Raw genomic sequence first — 19,922 nt, forward strand, 5'->3', positions numbered from 1 at the left:
GGGAGCAGAGTGCACATCCTGCAGAGGCCTCAGTGAGGGGGAGAAAGTGAGAGCTGCCTCTCCAGGGCACCAGTTCTCCGAGGCCCTGGTCTGGGACGCAGGGTGGGGCTGCCTTTGGAAGGAGGCAGAAGCTGTGTTCTCAGGAGGAGGCCCGGGGTCAGGGCCTACCTGCAGGAAGTGAAATTTTAGGCCAGGTGTGGACAAGGAGGGGGGTCAACCCTCTGTGAGAGGCCAGCTCTTCTTCTGTGGGCTGGGCTGAGCCTCTCTGTTGGGTCCTTCCACCCAGCAGTGGGGTAGGGGGGTGGGGGTGGGGGAGCTGCGGCAGCCGGCAGACAGTGCCGCCCAGGCGTCTCTCTTCTGAGAGTTTGCTTTCTCCCCATCTCCTGCAGAGCAGGTGGCTGCTGACTGCTTTATAAAAGCAGGCCTCGCTTCACTGCTGGGCACTGCGTGAACCTAAGCACCATTAGTGCTTCTAGGAGAGTGCCCCACGGGACAAGGGAAGGGGGAGGACGAGCTCGCCCTTCCCCTTCCCTATGGATGCATGGCTGAGCTCTGCTCAGATTGCCTGCTGTGAACAAGAAAGCCTCTGCCTGCCTTTTCATAAAGGGCTCTGGATTTTCCCAGCACATTATAGAATGACCCAGTGTCTCCGTCCTCAGGAGAAGAAATGCACTGGAATAAAAAGATTGGGGGTTAAATGAGAAGGAGAGAGACGGGGATGGAGAATCCAAGTGAGTGGCAGATCATTCTGGGGCCGCAGTCTTGCTGCTGCCCACGCCGTAGCCGGTGGCTCAACACCAGGGTTTGACATAGAATCCATTTCTGAGCCATGCAAGACCTAGTCTCTCCGTCCTCGTGTGCATAAATAATTGCCCTGTGCCCACTCTGCCCGTGGCCCTCCCATGGTCAGCAAGGGGGGTTGGCACTAGGTGAGCTGGGGTCTGGATGAGGGGCTCCGTGGAAGAGGTGGCATTGAACCTGGTCTGCTTTTCCTTTGTAAAAGGGCTTTCCCTTCCTCTAGGGTATGCCCTCTTGCCTGGTTCTGGCTCCCGTCTCTCATCACTCTAGGATTATCCTCCTCTAACCTGACCACCCTTCTACTTCTTGAGTCTTGAATCTCTCTCTCTCCCCAAATCACTCCCAGCACAACCTACAAAGTGCTCAACCACAGATACCACTCCGCAACCTCCCAGCCTTGGATCTGTCTGCTTCCCTTTGAGGCTCCTCTCTGATGCCTCCTTCACTTCGTGGTCAATGGTCACGTAAGAACTATCCACAATTATTTGTCCCATTGTATTCCATTTTATCCAGGTGTCATTTTTGCTTTTATCACCCCAACTCTATGGAAAGGGTTTTCCAAAAATACAAGGGACCTCCTACGTGTCACATTCTAATGACCCCTTACTTCTCATCCTAGTTGACAATATAAGATTCTGCTGACCGCTACTTTCCGCTGCAGACCCCTTTCTCCTTTGAATTTGGTGACACCTCTCTCTTCCAGTCCTACTTCTCTGCCCATCCCCATGGGTGTTGATGGTCTCCAAGAGGCCTTCCTCATTCCTCATCTCGCCATCTGGGTTCTGCTCGAGCAGTCTCGTGAAGCTTCGTTCGCCATCTGCCTCCCCACTGATGACCTGAAAACTTTTCTCCTGAGCTCCTCATGGAGCTTCACCATGATGTGTCTCTGCATAGGAAAGAGAATTAAATTAGAACCTCGTGGCCATATAGTTTTATTTGCCCACTTCCTAGCTTATCGTGGGAGCTTCATAAATGTCAGCTGAATCTATTGTTGATTAGTTAGTTATGCATATGGCTTTTTTTCCCCTCTCCTGCTAGATGAGCCAGCGCAGCTCTTGTTGTCTTCAGGTTTTGAGAAAGGTCGATGAGCAAAATATTACTTATTAAATGACGAGCTGAATAAATGGATGAGATATCTAATTAGCACAGAGTAATTGAGATCTTGGGATCTGTAAGTGTGTTCTGTTGCAGCCTTAAAGTTAGTTGGAAAAAAATCAGTTTAATATAGAATCCCATTTGTTTCCAACAAAGTCAAGAGCGTATCTTGCAGCTAATTTGCACAATTGGTGGAATCTAGTGATTCATGAAGGTTGCAGAACCAGGCTGAAAAGACAAAGTCATTGTGGAAATGTCCCCAGATTTAAAATTTAAAAAACTTTTTTTTCATTGTGGTAAAATACATGTAAAATGTACTATCTTAACCATTTTTAAATGTTAAGTTCAGTGGATTCACTACATTCAGGTTGTGTAGCCATCACTCTCCTCCATCTTCAGAAATCTTTTCATCTCGCAAAGCTGAAACTCTGTACCCACTCAACAACTTCCTGCACTTCCTTTCCCCAGCCCCTGGCAACCGCCAGTCCACCCTCTGTGTCTGTGAATCTGACTCCTCTAGGTACCTACTAGAAGTAGAATCAGGCAGTATTTGTCTTTTTATGATTGGCTTATTTCACTGAGCATCATGCCCTCCAGGTTTATCTCGGCTGTAGCCTGTGTTGAAATTTCCTTCCTTTTTAGGCTGATTAATATTCCATGATATGCATATACCCTGCACCCAGGAGTTCGCTGATGAGCTTCAAGCCAGAATTGGTTTGAGGCCTTCTTTTGTGTGCTAAATGTGAGTGCCATCTCTTAAAGGAGTTTTACAGGAGGGGAACATGCAGGTTTAAAAGTAGCTTTCCCCAAAAAAACCATACCCCTCTTTAGAATCTTCTACTTTCAATTCTTTCTCCCTTACGATTCAGTAAAGTCTTCTCTTTTAATTATGCTAAAGGGAACAAAGGAAGAGATGGATGCTGGACTAAGGTCATGAGTTCAAAGCAGAATACTGTGCCCAGGGTCTGTTGTGATGGGAAGCAAATTCAGTTACCTCAAGGGAGAAATGGAAAAATGGAGGCAGAGCATGGGGCCACAGGGGCCTGACATCCCATCCACCCCCAGGGATGACTCTGGTAGTTTTGGCCTGGTCTTCCTTGTATATCCCTGAGACCATGCTCAGCTCCTGGCATGCAGGTGGGAAGGGACGCTCAAAGCACCTTACCTTGGGAACCTTGGGAACGCTTCTCCTCCCTAGATCAGAGCCATGCCTTTGATAGATTGCTGTTGGGAAGAGAATGTGTTGTGTCCCAATTTCTATTTTGTGATGCGTCTTTGTTCTTACAGTGCTACTTTTCTACAAAGGAATATTTGTAGAAATGCTGGATGCCATAGGAAGCTTTGAAATGAGAAAAATGGGGATTCTGTAAGCCTATTTGGAAACCAAGATTCTGCCCAAAAGTTAAATTTATTTTGAAAGTATTTAAACTGATTTTCCCTGCCACTGGTATAATCTCTCATTCTCCCCCAGCCCCCTCCCCTCCTCTCCCCATTTCCTCCCTCACTCCTCCCTTCCTCCTCCTCCCCGCTCCCTCTTTGTCTCTTCCTCCCCCCCGCTGCCTCGCCCCCCAGCACATACTCACATATGTGCCACACAGGGAAAATGACTCTTGGCTCTTTTGCCCTTGTCCTTTGAGAACATGACCTGTGCCTGCTGGCTTTCTGGAAACCTTTCAGCCTTGCTTCCCAGTAGCCCCTGTGAGTAGCTGAATTACCATTTCTCACCCTAACCTCAAAGAGGGTTTGTTAACAAAGCCTCAGGTGCAGAGGAGGCCAAGAAAACCAGCTCAGAGGCAGGTAGAACCATGAGCACTGCAGCAGAAATATAAATGTGTATTTTTTTTTCTCTGAAGAAGGATTTTAAAGGTTATCAAGTTATTCCCTTTCAATCGGGAAAGGAAGCCATTCTTACCATACTGAAAGGGCATAATCTGAATTCAGAAAAACAACGTTTTTGGTTCAAACTCCAACCCTCCTCCAGGGCCTAGTGAACTTGAGCAAATCATTTACTGTCTCTGGGCTTTAGCAGAAAGATGCTCCATTTGGGTTCAGGGAAGCCTGGATTTTTCGAGGATCTCTCCGTCTTTAGCTATGTAGTCTTGGGGATGCCCTTTTGCCATCTCTTTCTCTCTCTCTTTACCTGAAAGTGGAGAATATAAAGCCCCCTCCTTTGGGGGAGACATTTGGGAGAAAGCTCTTAGTTCACTCAAGGTAGGTGAATGTCATTCCCAGAAAACGTCCACAATGAGGATAATGATAACTAAGTAGTACTTGCTGAAAATCGGGGTGCCCTCCCAATGCTTTTCTTGCAGAGTGCAATGGGCTTTTATAAAAGGAGGCTTCTAATAAAACCTAACTCTGTCTGTGTATGGCTCCACATTTGGGCTTGGTTCCCTTTATCGTAACAGGCTGCGCCATTTTGAAACTGAACAAAACCTGTTCTGTTCTGGTTTCTTCGAGAGAGTGTTTATTTACCCAGCATGTGTTGTTATATTTTCTTGTAGCGTACGTCCTTCTCCCGCATTTCAAGGTAGAAGAGCCATTACACCTAATGAGAGCTCCTTTCTAGCTGGTGTGCCACTTAAAATGTTCAAGAGTGTGTTCGAATTTTAACCTTTCAATGCATCTTTGTAATGGCATGTCACCCTTAAAAAATGAGATGTCAGCTTCCTGCTGAAAGGAATAGACACTGATTTTCAACCCGAAAACCACTACTCGTCCTTCTAGGAGCCTCATTTAGGTTGAGGGTGTTATAAAATACCAAGAGATGGAAAGGCAGTATAAATGCTGCTTCTGGAATGTGTCCATTCTCATGGGATCCGTGTTGTGAATGAGGCGAATACTTAGTGGGGTGACACATTCCCATTTAAGCACCGCTCTAGGATCCTGCATCACATTGCCTTGAAATGCCTTGCTAGCAACCCTATTTTTAAAGAGGATTCAATATCACCTAAGTGAATTAATGTTGCCAGGAAAAGCATTTTGAGAATTGATGCATTAGAAATAATTGTCTTCTAGTTGCTCACAAACTTGATGGATTCCTCCTGCTCTTTTATCCCCATTGCTATGGAAGCAGTCCTTCTACTGCTTTTCATCATCATTTACCACCCTGGAACTTTCTCTTGTCCAAATGGAGCCTCTCAGTGCTCCTTAAACACGACAGGCTCTACACCTGAGTGGTAAAACCCTACTCCTCTTTCAAGACCCAATTCAGAAGTCCCCTCTCTGAACTCTTCCCAGCTTCCCGTGCATAGGGATTCTTGCTTCCCTTCTTCCTCAGACATCTTCTGGAACTTTCTTTATCACTTGACAGTGGCGCTCCCCATACTGAATGGCAGTCAGCTGTGTGCTTGTCGATATGTCTCTTGGACTGTCAGCTCAGGGGTCGTGGGGCTGGGGGGCACATTTTATTCATCTTTTGTCAGCATCTGCCCACTAGTGTCCAGGATATATTTGATACTCATTTGAACTCTGATGTGGGGGAGGGAAAGGAAAAAAAATGAGTGGCTGCCAAGAGATGCCAAAGCTGGTGTAGGGTGAGAGAAGCCAGGGATGACTTCTGTTCCAAAAACAAAGTGGGAAAGGACTTTTCCTCCTTTACAGTACACCCCCACCCCTTTTACAGGGGAGGAGACTGCCTGCCTAAAGGCACACATGATCCAGAGCTGGCTCTGTCATTCAGCAAAGCAGCATGTCCTTCTTACTCGTGCAGGCCGGTCTTCTGTCCACAGCAGGACCTCTGAGGCATTGCCTTGAAGGAAGTAAGGGACACGAAGTAGTAGCTCCTGAAGCACAGGCCAAAAATAAAGAGTAAGGCAGGCTAGAGGTTGCCTCATCTGATGCATCCAGCTCCCTCCATCCTCCATAGCTGTGGCAGACTAAGTCCTAAGAACCTGTGTGTTTCGTTGGGACTGGAAAAATGCATCAACCATGGAACCGTGTGGTAATGATATTAATGGAGCTGATGCTGCAGGCTGCCATCTCCCTTCCCTGTGGCTCACTGGCCCCATTTGGTACCCGGCTCACCAGCCCCATTCGGTACCCATGGTTCTGTACTTCAGGAAGCTCATAGTGATGATCCATAGTGATTTAAATCCTGATGGAGGTTCTACCCCCCCCCCCGGCTAAGGGTCAACGTAAGCATGGACATGGGTCATCATTCTGGTCAATGACACAGAAGGACCAGTCTTCTGGTAGAGTGTCCTCACTGTCAAAAAGAAACCATGTAGAGTTGCCAGATTTGGCAAAAAAAAATACAGGACATCCAGTTGTATCTGAATTTTAAATACATGACAATTTTTTAGTGTAAGTATATTCCATGCAATATTTGGATGCCATGAAACATTTATGTGGTACCTTCCTTCAGAAGCATCCACAGTCTCAGTGTTTGCCTGTGAAATGTATGACGTGGGAGCAGAGTCACACACAACCTATTCAAACTTCCTGGGGCTCAGGAATGACAGATTACTATTCATGAAACATGCTTGCTTTGGTCCCTCTCCTATCTTGAAGGGCTGTTTGGTCTATAACAACCATAGTGTTTATTGGTAGGTTTATTTTTTTCTAATAGCATTCTCTTCTTTACTCAGCCTCCAGTAAAGTTGGCCATAGTAGGAGATGTCCTAGATTTCTTATTTTACCTGGAGATAGGGCTGTGAGCAATTACTTGAAGTTATATAGAAACATTTGTAGAACATCTAGGATGTCCTGGGGATTGGCTTGAAGGGTGGTGAGTGGTGGGTTACTTATTCACTGCCTTGCCTAGAAAATTCACTGCAGCTTGGCTTCCTCATCTGTAATACTATAACTGACCTCATGGCCTTGTCCTAGAATTAAAAAGGGGAAACACGCAAATAGGTGCAGCCACTTAGGAAGACAATGTGGCAATTTCCTACAAAACTGAGTATACTCTTACCATATGATTCAACAATTACACTCCTTGTTATTTACCCAAAGGAGTAAAAAACTTATATCCACACAAAAACCTGCACACAGATGTTTATAGTCACTTTATTCATAACTGCCAAAACTTGGAAGCAACCAAGATGTTCTTCAGTAGATGAATGGATAAATAAACTGTGATACATCTAGACAGCAGACTACTACTCAAAGTAGTGCTAAAAGTGCTAAAAAGAAATGAACTATGAAGCCATGAAAAGGCATGGAAGAAGCTTAAATGCATGTTATTAAATGAGAGAAGCCATTCTGAAAAGGCTACCTGCTGTATGATTCCAGCATAGGACATTCTGGAAAAGGCAAAACTAGGAACACAGTGAAAAGATCAGTGGTTTCCATGGGTAGGGAGGGAGGAGATGAGTAGGCAGAGCATGGAGGATTTTTAGGGCAATGACACAACTCTGTATGAAGCTATAATGGTGGGTACATGTCATTATATATTTGCTCAAACCCATAGAATGTACAACACCAAGAGTAAACCCTAATGTAAACTATGGACTTTGGGTGATTATGCTGTGTCATTGTAGATCCATCAGTTATAACAAGTGGACTACTGTGGTGGGGGATATTGGTAGTGGAGGAGGTTAGGCTATATATATACATATATATATATATATATATATATATATATATATATATATATAGCCAGAGAATATATATGGGAAATCTCTGTACCTTCCTCTTAATTTTTCCATGAACCTAAAACTTCTCAAAAAACCTAAGTCTGTTTTTTAAAGATTTTATTTTATTTTATTTTAAAGAATTTATTTATTTGACAGAGACACAACGAAAGAGGGAACACAAGCAGAGGGAGTGGGAGAGGGAGAAGCAGGCTTCCGGCCGAGCAGGGAGCTGGACTCAGGGCTCAATCCCAGGACCCTGAGATCATGACCTGAGCCGAAGGCAGACACTTAATGACTGAGCCACTCAGGCGCCCCTAAAGATTTTATTTATTTATTTGACAGAGAGAGAGAGACAGTGAGAGAGGGAACACAAGCAGGGGGAGTGGGAGAGGGAGAAGCAGGCTTCCCACTGAGCAGGGAACCCAACATGGGGCTCGATCCCAGGACCCTGAGATTGTGACCTGAGCTGAAGGCAGACGCTTAATGACTGAGCCACCCAGGTGCCCCCCAAGTCTGTTTTTTTAAATAAGAGGTGAACTGTAGAGTGACAAGCACAATGACAGGACAGAATAACTGTTTTCTGAATGTTAACTTTCTTCCCCCTTGTCTGTTGGGGCAATAGCTCTGATGAGCTGTTCTAGTCTTCTCTCGGCCACTCTTGCTATGTTGACCTCTCTGGGTCTCCATCAGACTAATGATAATAATGTTGTGAGGAACGATTAACTGACTTAGAGCCAGGAGGCCTGGATTTTTGCCCAGCCTTCCACTGCTTATTAGATAATAAAGACTGGGGAAACAAATCCAGAGAACACAGCTACTGACGTGAAATGAGTGATGATGATGATGGTGATGGTAATAAACACTTGCATAGTTTTTATTAGCTCTCAGCCTTCCCAAGAGAAAAGATGGCCCAAGGGAGATCTATACTTGACAATGAGACATGAAGCTCTTTACCTCATTCAATCATTCAGTGAATTGAATTGAATTCAATCATTCATACCTCATTCAATCCTATTTGCAGCACCAACATTGTGCCAAATCCCATGCTGGGCACAAGGCATCCAGATGTAAATAAGACTCAGTGTTTGAATTCAAGGAGTTTGAGTCCAGTAGGGCAGATGGCTGGTAAATTCATAATGGTGATGCCATACATTAAGAGCTAACCATATGTAATAAAGTGAGGTGTGGAACCCTAGATAAGAACAGTGTAAATGAGGCTGGGTGGGAGGAGCTTGGGCAGGGGGTCTCATGGGCCTGGCTTCCTACATGTGATCAGAGTGTACTGGAATAGAGCCAAGCAAGTAAGAAGAGGAAAAAGGAGCAGACGTAGTTATCGTTAGGGTTTACTAGGCCCTGTGGAATCTGTTATTTTACTCTACCAATCTGATCAGACTGCTGATTCATTAGTAATATTTTGTTAAGGCAAATGTAACTGCTCTGGGTCAGGATTTGGGGCATGTGTAGTTAGTTGTTAAGTCCTTGGACCATCTTTCTAACAGATCAAATCCAAAATTGATAGATCCCAGTAGCTTCTTAATAAAATTAATGGAAGAATTTGCAAAATAGAATAAATTTTAAAACCATATTTGCATTCAACCTAGAGTTAAAAATTAAGGTTTTAATAATTCATACTTTGATTCAATCTCAAAAGTTAGTCAATACAAAATGGAGGCATGTTCACCATGTAAACTATACCAATTAGATTTAAAATCCACAGAATATCACATGGCATTAAATAAAAAGAAACAGAGGACACATTTGTGTAGACCTGTCTCTATCCCTTGTCTGCAGTTCAGAGAGAAGGGAGTGGTGTGTATTGACTCAGGAGAGTGTGCAAAAGCTCCACCCAAGAATGTCAAAGGTAGTTGGAAGAAGTTGTCCTAACATGAAAACTTTTCTAGGTGAGGAAATTGAGACGGTTTAAGGGACCGTATTCAAGGAAATAAGGGCAAAAGACAGGACCAGCTCCCAGTTCTTGTATTTAGAGAATTAGATAATTATTTTTTTCGAGAATGACTCTCTTTGCTTAAAATTATATGTACTTTCTAGAATAGGGAATTCTAAAAATTTTCATCAAGAACAAAACCTCTTAAATCTTAATGCCTTAAGAAAATTACCTTTTGTTGGTTTCATAATTCTGTGGGTTGGCTGGGCCAACTCAGCTGATCTGAGCCTGCAAGTGTATCTGTCATTAGCTGGTTCGTTGCCTGGTAACTGGCTGATGGCCTAGGATGGCCTTACTCAAATGTCTTGCATTTGATAGCATGTCACCTGCAGAGCCTTGGTTATCATTTCTGTGGTGCCTCATCCCTTCGCTGACCAGTTGGGGCTTACTCACAAGGTGATAAGCAGATATGGGTGAGACTGGCAGTGCTGGTATAAACCCAGGAGTTGGACTTCGGATGTTTTAAGACTGAAATGTCTACGGGACCTCCAAGTACAGTCCAGAGTTCAGGGGGCAAGGTCTGGGCTAAAGATACATATTTGGAAGTCATCTGTAAATCATTTAAAGCCGTGAGACTAGATGAGCTCAGCATGAGAGTGTGAGCAGAAAAGAAGTCTGAGGAGTAAGTCCTGTGGCTCACTGCTGCTTAGATGTTGGGGAGGTGAGAAGAAAGAGGCAAAGAAACTGAGAAGAAGAAGCAGCCAATGACCTAGGAGGAAAACCAGGGAAGAGTGATCTCCCAGAAGCTGAGTTGGGGGAAGGGGAGTGTTGGAAGAGGAAGGAGTCAAGCGCTGAAAATCAAGTTGAGGATTGGGAAGAACCACTGTGTTTAGCAATGTGAAGGTCATTGGTGATGTTGACAAGAACTTGTGGATGGTGGTGGTGAAAGCTTTATTGGAGTGGTCTTAGGAGAATTAGGAAAGGAGGTGAAAGTAAATAGAGACAGCTTCCCCCACCCCCACCAATATTGTTCTTTGAACATTTTCAAATATGCAGAAGGGTTGAAAGAAGTGTACAGTGGATGTCCATATATCGCCCCCAGGTTCATAATTAACCTGTTAATAGATTTGACTTCTCCTGTCTATCCGTCTATCTAATCCTATATCCATTTAGCAATCTATCCTTTTTTATGTTAAAGGAATAGAGAAATGAGGCAGAATTGAAGTGAGATGGGGGCAGAAAGCCTCTCTCTCTCTCTGTGTATGAATAATTGTACATAAGGCAGCATATATTCTTACCCTAGGAGATGCAGTGTCTGATGTAAGGATGATGTCTGATGAGGATGACCAAGTATCAAAGTCACAGTTGATGATGTTGGTATTAATATTTGGAATGATGTCTTTGGGTAGGCAAAGGAGTATGGGCTTTGGTGCATCAGTGGAGAAATGGCTGTAGGTAGGTTCATCCTAGTAATGAAAGGGTAAAAAATATGGACAATTGGATGCATGAGAATGTCCTTCAGTAGCATGAGATCCAACACCTTCAGCATTTGCTCTGGACCTGCCTTCTGTTTCCAGCTCTCTTGCGGATGTGCTAAGAAACTCGGGGAGAGTAGCATAACCAGCCTCTCAGGTCTTCTGGGACCTCTGCTGCAAAATGAGCATAATTATGAATATCATACTTACACTACAGGGAGCTTTGGAAATTATACACTGGGGATGTAGGTTTTGTTGTTATTTTTATTATCCACATTTAGCCAGGAGAATAGCTTTGCAGGCTGTTGCAACTCTGTCCCCTACTCTGTGCAACACCTTATCCGTGTCTGGGGACTTTCAGATACTGAAGGAACAACTCGGGACTTCACAGACTTTGTTCCCCATTAAGGTCCCTTAATGTTTAGCTGATAGACCAACAGTAGCCTGGAGGGCAAGGAGCTTAAGAGCTGTCCCAGAGGACTTGAGTCCATTTCCACCTCAGAGTGGTGCCTACTCATGACACCTAAGGACAATGGTATTAGACAAAAACTGTCCCTCATTCCTTCTGTCTGCCTTTCTCTTTGTTTTGGATCACCAGAGCAGAGTCTAAGGCCCGCAACTCACTGTTGACCGGGTTTATTCTAGCCATTGTGGCCATTTTTATACCAAAGTTCCTTGTTCTTCATCTTTCCACACACTCTTTCCTTGGAGTTATTTATGCCTGCAAGGAAGAGAGGTGGGTGACCTGTCATGAGTAACCACACACAGCAAGGAGGTTACTTGCTGCAAAAACATACTAGATAAATTTAGCACTGCTTAATTAGAATTAGCTATCTTGGATTCGTTTTCCTTTCTTTATGGTGAAGTTTTTTTTTTTTTTAAAGCTTTTATTTATTTAGAAAGAGCGAGAGAGAGAAAGTATGAGCCAGGGGTGCAGGGGAGGAGAGGGCAGAGAGAGAAGCAGACTCCCCAGTAAGCAGGGAGCCTGACCCAGGGCTTGATCCCAGGACTCTGGGATCATGACCTGGGCCAAAGGCAGACGGTTAACAGACTGAGCCACCCAGATGCCCCTGTGGTGAAGTTTTAAATTAAAACCCAAACACTCTATGTTTGCACTCACTGTGATAGAGAAGCCGAGGCCTTGAGATCAAGATGAATTAGGTTGAAACCTGGATTCTCTCACCTGGATTCAAGATAGTGCATCACCCAGACTCAGTTGCCCCATCTGTAATCTTGAGTTAATATTTTTCTCATAAGCATGCTGGAAAGGTTGAATGAGATTGTGTTTGTGAAAAAACCCAATGCAGTGCCTGGAAAATAACAAGGTTCAGTAGATATTAGCACAGTGGATTAATGAGCATGCCACCAGCAAGAATGAAAATAATTGAATGACCATAGTTAGTATTGAGTGTGTGTTGTGTACCAGACTTGCTGTTCTGTGGTCTTCATGAACTACATTAACCATGACAGAAAAAAAGGCTGCACAGATATGCTTTCTTTGAAAGTTAACTCTTCTCAATAATTATATATGTATAATAACCAATGAAATTTAGGTCTCCAACCTCTATTTCAATAAAATCTACATTTTATACCATTTAACTTTAAAGTTGTTGAATGATTTTCTAGTAAGTTCGAGAGATAAAATACAGGACACCTACCTGATTTTGAATTTCATGTAAACAAAGAGAACTATTTTAGTATTAGTATGTCCCATGTAACATTTGAGACAGACTTACAGTTATAAAAGAAATTGGTCATCTGAAATTCAAATTTAGCCGGGAATCCTGTTTTAATTTATTAAATCCAGTAACCCTAGGCCCTAGGAGATGCAGTGTCTGATGTAAGTGTGAGTGTGGCAGAGGTCATGATGACCCTCTGAGAGAGGATTTCCCTAACACTGATATCTAATGTCCGGTGAGCTATCAGCCACCTACCTCTTCTCCCATTCCTGAATTCATCTCTTTCACAGTCACCTTTTCCATTGTTCCTTAGCCTTCCACTAAGTAATAATGTATTCTTAGTTGTTATTTATCCCAGTAGATGGTTAGGAATTATTTCTGTTCCTTTCATTCCTGTATAGCTCTGCCTAACAGAGGACCCGGCATATAGTAGGAGGTCAATGAAATTTCCTTGATTCAATGAAGAGTTGGTGCTGATAGGACAATAATACAGGTTGTAATGATGAATGACAGACTTCGTAGACAGGGGGTCAGATTTCACTGACCACCTACTAAGTTCCAGACTCTGCTAGGCAGAAGGATCCTGGAATGAATGAAATACAGTTCCTGACCATCAAATGGGAACAGTAACAACTAAGACTACATTATTACTTAGTCGAGGGCTAAGGATGAGTACAGGGGGTTCTGGGGTTTTGTTGCTTTGTGCCTCAGTTTGCACATCCAGTAATGAGGTAACTCTATCTACCCAAAGGATTATGTGAGGGGAAAATGTACATCCATATCTACGCCTGTGTCTATGTCTTTGTATCAGTCTGTATCTATATTGTGTGTGTGTGAGTGAAGCCAACTGGTAGACAGTACATTTCCTAAATTAATACCAGTTCCTTTCCCTTTCTTCTCTGTTAGGAAACTATGCCTATGTGTGCTTTATTTTTACTTTTTGCTGTTTTGTCAGCAGAAGGGCAATGCCTTGACCAGAAAGGATAATGAAGGCCAGGACTATAACACATGGGATTTTTTTTTAAAGACTAAATTTTCCAGGATGCATGTTTTTGATAGCTGAGGGACTCGATCACAGACTCAGATAAATATTGCCACTACCACCTTGCAGAGCGCCTCTGAAAATAGGGTGCTAATGATCTGACAAGATCCCTACCTTTTCGGAGGAGTCTCCAGGGTTTCAGACAGTTTGGGGGGGAGGGTGGTGATGAGATCTTGCAGATGACTATTGTCTTTCATGGGACACATGGTGTGTGAGTCTGGAGTCAATTAAAACCCTGAAAATGAATGTCAAGATTCAGGGAATTTGTACCAATATTAGACTTCCTGCTTCTTGGGAGGGTGATTTTGACACTCTGAAGGATGGCTAGGGAGTTAATAATAACATCTTCAACACATTGCTTTTGTTATTTGGAGCTCATTGCTTTTTCAAGCAGTTCAAAGTCATTCACCAGCTACATGTCTTCAGTATGAGCTTAGGTATTAAATGCAAACCCTTGGGCAATATAACAGTTTAGTTGAAAATGTAAATACTCCAAGGTCACAGAATACCAAAAATAAAGACGTATTTATTTGTGCTGTCCCTGGTTCATATGTATCACGTGGCCCTAGGAAGTGCTGGTTCCAGGTAAGCATATATAGTGTGGATGTATTAAGTTGCTATGGGCACATTGTCTTTTTTGGTTTGTTAGGCTCTGTTGAAGTCATTCGCTTGTTTCAGAGGTTTGTATACCTATGACCAGGGCTGCCTTGACTTCCAGGGGTGTGATTAGGAAGGAGTCTTTGAAAGACCACCAATGAGAATGTGGTCAGACCTTCATCCTGAGCTATGATTTCCTTGCCACATCTTGCTCCATCTGAGGATTTAAAATTCTGAATTGTCTAGGCCTTTCACAGACTTCTGTAATGAAAACTAAATTTTTTTTTTAATTGGGCACTTTTGTTTCAAACCTATTCACTCCGGTTAACAGCTCAGTTTAGCATAATTTTCCTACTTAATAAGAACACATTTTAGGGCTCAATTTGGTAGAGTCTTAATAATCCCAGATAGAAGAAGTAGATATTAGAGAGGAAGTAGATATTAAAGTAGATATTAAAGATTGTTGAAAGAAGAAATAGCAGCACATGAGTTGAACGGCAAAATGAACCCAGCAATAATTCAAACACAATAGAAGGTGATTTCATAGGATTGAAGAATCCAATTAGTTCTTAGATGTCAAACAGAATAAATAAATGAAAAATTAAATCCATACAAGACACTACGTGGTGAAATCTTAGATCGTTAAAGGAAATTCCAAAAGCTTATGGAGTGAGGTACATTGGCCTTGGGTGAACTGATTACCTATAAAGGGATGTGGATCAGGTTGACACCAGAATTCTCAGCAGCAGCAATGGGTGCAACAGATAATGGAGCAATATTTTCAAATGTCAGGGAGATAATTAACTTTAAATCTGGATAGCTATATCCAGTAAAGTTTATCTCAAGTTCGAGGGTAAAATCTATACATTTTCTGATATGCAAAGATTTTAGAAAATGTGCCATATGCAGATCCCTTGAAAAGAATTGTAAGCAAGGGGAAGATAAATACAAGAGGAAGAAGTAAGATAAAAGAAACAATTGTGAGCAAATAAACCAGAAAAAACCCTTATTTTGCTGTTTAAAAATTAATTTTCCAACGAAAAGATTTCAGCTAATTTCCAATGCAATGTGCTTGGGCTGTAGAGAGGAGGCAGATGGAATTTAGAGCATGCTGAGATTCTTGTTATGTGGAGAATATAGATGCTGGTTATGCCTAAAATTGTTCAGAGTAACCTATGTTCAAGTATGTTTATCTAAAGCATAAGGTAACAATTCAAAAAACAGATCTAGAGTACAATCTTTCAAAGCACTAAATATTCAGGTCAGGTGAAACAAAGCAGAGGAACCTCAATCCAACAGACATCAGAGAGGGAACAAAGGATAAGAAGATAAGAAATACCAGAAAGAGCAGCAAATAGAGAATGAATGAATTCCTTCATCGTATTGTGATTACTCATATACTTGGGCTTATATATGTTCAAGTATTAGTAATCACAATACTATGAATGAATTTATGTCACTTGTTCAAAGACAGTGACTCCAGATTGAGAGATAAAACCCAATCATGCTCTGTACTATTTGCCCTAGGAACACTAAATCATAGTAAAAGAAAGCTGATGGTGAAGGGATCGAATGTTCCCACAGATAGAGAGTGCATTTAGGGAAGGGGCTGAGAGTAGGACCACACACAGATCATCAGGGAGTATAAGAAGCTTGGAATTTATCCTGAAGGGAAATGAGCAGTAATGTAAAGAATTTAGTGACTTAGTGACATTTACACTGGAGAAAGATTACTATGGCAGCTGGGAAAGCCTGGGAGACAGCTCAAGTGTGTGTGGGCGGCACTTAGGAGATATTCAAGGTATTCATGCATGAGGTGATGAGGAGCTGGACCATGGTGTACAGAGGGGGTGGGGGAAGGATGGTAGGTAATACTGATTTTAAGAAGATAGTCTCTATAAGACTTGGTGATGTGGGAGAGGAGAACAGCAAGATGGCATACAGGTTTCGGAAATGAATGACCGGGTGGCGTCCTCCACCAATATAGAAACACCCAGAGAGGAAGGTACAGGGAATGGAGAGATGATGAACTTGGGCATTGGTGTACTGAGATGTTCTCTGATAGTCAGATCTCAGGATACAGATTTTGGTTGGATAGGCAAATCTTGGAGCCACTGTCTCCCTGATGGAAGGGAGTCATCATGAATTCATAAATAGAGCTTGCATCATAGAACTGGACTTGCCCATAAGAGGTAACATTCTTTAGATCTATCATGTGAGAAGCTGGAACTCTGGCATGAGTCCTAATCTGCTTCTTTTACATTCAGTAGAGAGAACACTGAATGAAAATAACCGTGTCTTCCTAAATCCAATTAGGACCGTTCAAAGCTTGACTAAGCAAAGATCAGTGTCTTGCTTCATCCCTTCCTCTGAATTCTCATGCCTGTACAGGCATGGGAATGATGTAGGTGAGAATGGGAATGGAATTGTTCTTGATGCCTTCTGGCATTAAATGAACACTAGTAGCAAAACATATAGGAAAATTAAGAAACCCCTTGTTGCTCAGTGAAGAAAAGTAGCCCCTTGGGTTAAATGGTTGCTAATTATTCTCATATCCAGTCATTAGTTGCATGTGATAACTGACTTCATACATCACAAATGACAGGCTTTTTTTGAGCTTTCCCCACTGCCCACCCCACCCCCCACATGTAAAACAAAGACACCCACAGTGGAAGTGGCGAGTGTCGCAGTGAGATGTGCTTGGAAATTCCCAAAGTCCTTGTTGGGATAGAACCGCAAATGACAAAGCAAACCACAAACGCAAAGGGTTGAGAAGTTTCTCATTTACATTCCTTAGGCTTTTGAAGAGTTTCCTAGATTCCTCCTTTTCTTCATGCTCAAAAGCACTTCTGGGAAACACCATGCATGGCTCACCAGATTCCAAATCCAGTTACTTCCCAGGTCAAACTGTGTTCCAAAACCTATTGAAGGGAAGTCTGGATGGAACCTAATGACCTTGTTTTCAGTCTTCGAAATTCACTGCACTTTTCTGAATCTTTACATTGCTCATTGGAAAGGCTTTCCTATGGAGGGGAATTCCGAACTCTAACTTGAAGGAGGAAGGCATTTTCCAAGAGTGGAATAGCTTTAGGTTACTCTTCTTTCAGGAAGAACTGAGTTCACCCTCCCCTGTGCTTCCACTGTGCCAATACTTCCATTATAATTCTCCATCTGCTTTGCATTTATTTGTACAAATGTTTGTATCCCTGACACCTAGCAAAGCACCTGGTATATGGTAAGACCTTCTTAGATTTTTATGGCCTACATGAATGCAAAGAATGCAGACAAGGTAGAAAAATCAGCTTTTATCCGAACTATCAAACTATTATTATTCTTTATTCTGAAGTTAATGCTTTAAAAAGTAAGGTGTAGTCCTAAAGATACTAAGAACTTAGAATCTCCTGGATAGAGCTAAGCAATCTATTCACGTAAGCAGCTGATGAGTATGGATAAAAGCATGGATGCAGTTGGCAATGGGTCAAGGAAGTAGGAAGGGAGGAAGACCTGGTCAGTGGAGCAGTGGCCCTAATTCTGTCTCTATTTTCATTGAGAAAAAAGGTTTTCCCAGTGGGTTGCAGGGCTAGAGGGATGGGTCATCCTGAGAGCCTTTGCATGAGGAGTATGGATTCTTCAGAAAGATTTAAACCCAAAGGAAGGGTATTGGGCACATGAATCACCTTCGGTGTGAATGGGTTATAGTCAGACAATAGGGCACTTCTGAGAGCAGCAGTGAGTTAGTCAGCTAATGTTGGGTCCTTTCTTTAATTCAGGCATGAAGGAAATCACAGCTTCTGAGAGAGATGTGGGGAGCTCAGGGCTACTCTGTTCTGTGTAAGCCCCCTCCTCAACCAACCCCTTGGTTGTCTGCAGTAACAAGAGGTGGGGCATGCTTGTCCTGTCAACATTGGTGACTTGGGACATGGTAGAGTGGTTGATGAGGAGGATGGGGCTAACATGTATTGAACTTTCATTCTGTGCTAACTCCCACTCAAAGCACCTGATATACACAGGACAGGACCAACTTTTTATCTCCCAAGGAGAGAGGCATAAACACTACCGCTTTGACCAATGAGGAAACTGAGACAGAGGTTCACTAGTGTGCCTAAGTAGAAGTGTCCCTTAGCTAGGGTGTATGAATCCCACTTCAGCGTTTTATTTGAGCAATAATACTTGAAGTTCAGAAGTTGACGCTTTTTTCCTAATAGCTCATCAGACCAAGGGCTCTGAGATGAGAACTGGGAGCCATGTTCGGGACCTGAGGTGGGTAGGGGCAGGGCGATCTGCATAGCAGTGAGGCTAAGAACAAGAACTATCGAGTCAAATGGGCAGGTGCTCTGGAGAAATACTGAAGCCACAGACCAACAGCATAGCTGTGTTTACAAAACTCTTAGCAGGGTGTTTCTGGGAAGCTGTAAGATCTGTAGAAAGGTCCTAAAGTGGAATGGATAATTTCAGCATGAGAATAAGTAATGCACGCTTTAGATGGAGGACGTTGCTTTGCTGTTTCAGTGAGGCAATCATGCACTAGAGCAGGGGCTTTGGAGGCAGCAAGGAACAGGGTGTTGTGTGATGGATTAAAAATTACTTTAATCAGGAAGAGCAAACCTTGTATCCCAACTTGACCTTGTATTAGCTATCTGACCTTGAATAAGTAACTATCCTTGCCGACCTCTCTCTGCTCATTTTTACAATGGGGACCATAAGACTGCCATTCCATGGTTGTAGGGAGAATTCTCTGGGATAACGCAGATAAAATGTACACAGTATTTGCCTCCCTCCACATCCTCCCCTCTTCTGGATGCAGTCATCTTGGCTGACTGCGCATAAACAAGGAGCAGAGTGCATACTCCAGTGGAGCCAAGAGAACTCTTTTCAGAAACACATGAGTGACACCCTCAACTCCTCCCAGGACCATCTGGGAGGGAAAGGGCAGGATGCTGGGACTTGTGCAATTTTAACTTGCTGCACAACCAGCAGAAATTCCTTTTTAAAGGGTTACTGTGGACTTATTATCCTGCAGGTTCACATGACCCTGGTACACCCAGGTTCTATTTAAATTGGAAAATAAAATACACGGAATAAATACTTACCTATGAAACACTTAGGCCTCCTTGACTGGGAAAGGATGCTGCACAGTGAGATCAGTCCCTGGGAAAAAGGGAATATCTGTTGGCCGTTTGCTGGGTCAGAGCCCAGCCTTGCTGAGTGCCTCACAGCTGCTGCCACAGGGAGAAGCAATTTGTCAACTTTATACCTTTCTGCTTTATGGTCTGGTGACTTAATAGGATTCGACCTTCCCTAGATTCCATTTCAGTTGGGTCAGACACTGCACTTTAAATTAAAACTTGGGCTCTGAGACAGGTGAAGAGGAGCTGGGAAGGTGTGTGGGCACGTGGCTAGAGGAGGGCAGTGGCTTCAGATGCCCTCAGCTAGCATGATCAGTCCCTCTGCTCATGGTACAACCCAGCCTGAGCCCCAGACTTCTCATGATGCCATGGCCATTCTGTCTTCACCCCGCACTATGGTGGACCCCAGATTTTAGGGAGCCTATCCATCCACTACCCATGGAGAGGAAGCCTTGATTTTCATGCGGTGATGGAATGGAATTCAAAGATGGGCAGAGACCTTGTCACTGCAAAGGGTTCTTAAGATGATGCTCCTTACTTGGCCAACAAGTGTTTAGTATCACCATGGGTCAGTCACCATGGCAGATAGCGAAGGGGACAGAAGGAATCCAGCCATGCTGTCAAGGAGCTTGTAGTCTGGATGAGA

The 19,922-nt window shown here is 43.2% G+C and overlaps 2 long non-coding RNA genes across 2 annotated transcripts in view; one reads left to right on the plus strand and one right to left on the minus strand.

Annotated features, from left to right (window-relative positions):
* LOC144380180 (uncharacterized) overlaps positions 1-19,922 on the plus strand; it is a 141,474-nt gene that overhangs the window by 14,398 nt on the left and 107,154 nt on the right. The gene's annotated exons all lie outside the window — the stretch shown is intronic.
* On the minus strand, positions 1,383-19,293 carry LOC118550276 (uncharacterized). The gene is made up of 3 exons (XR_013444391.1): positions 19,241-19,293; positions 12,016-12,142; positions 1,383-1,684 (listed from the first exon to the last, which is right to left on the minus strand). It is a non-coding gene; the product is annotated as an uncharacterized LOC118550276 (long non-coding RNA).

This window comes from Halichoerus grypus, chromosome 15, assembly GCF_964656455.1.
Source record: "Halichoerus grypus chromosome 15, mHalGry1.hap1.1, whole genome shotgun sequence".
In the NCBI taxonomy this organism is placed as follows: domain Eukaryota; kingdom Metazoa; phylum Chordata; class Mammalia; order Carnivora; family Phocidae; genus Halichoerus; species Halichoerus grypus.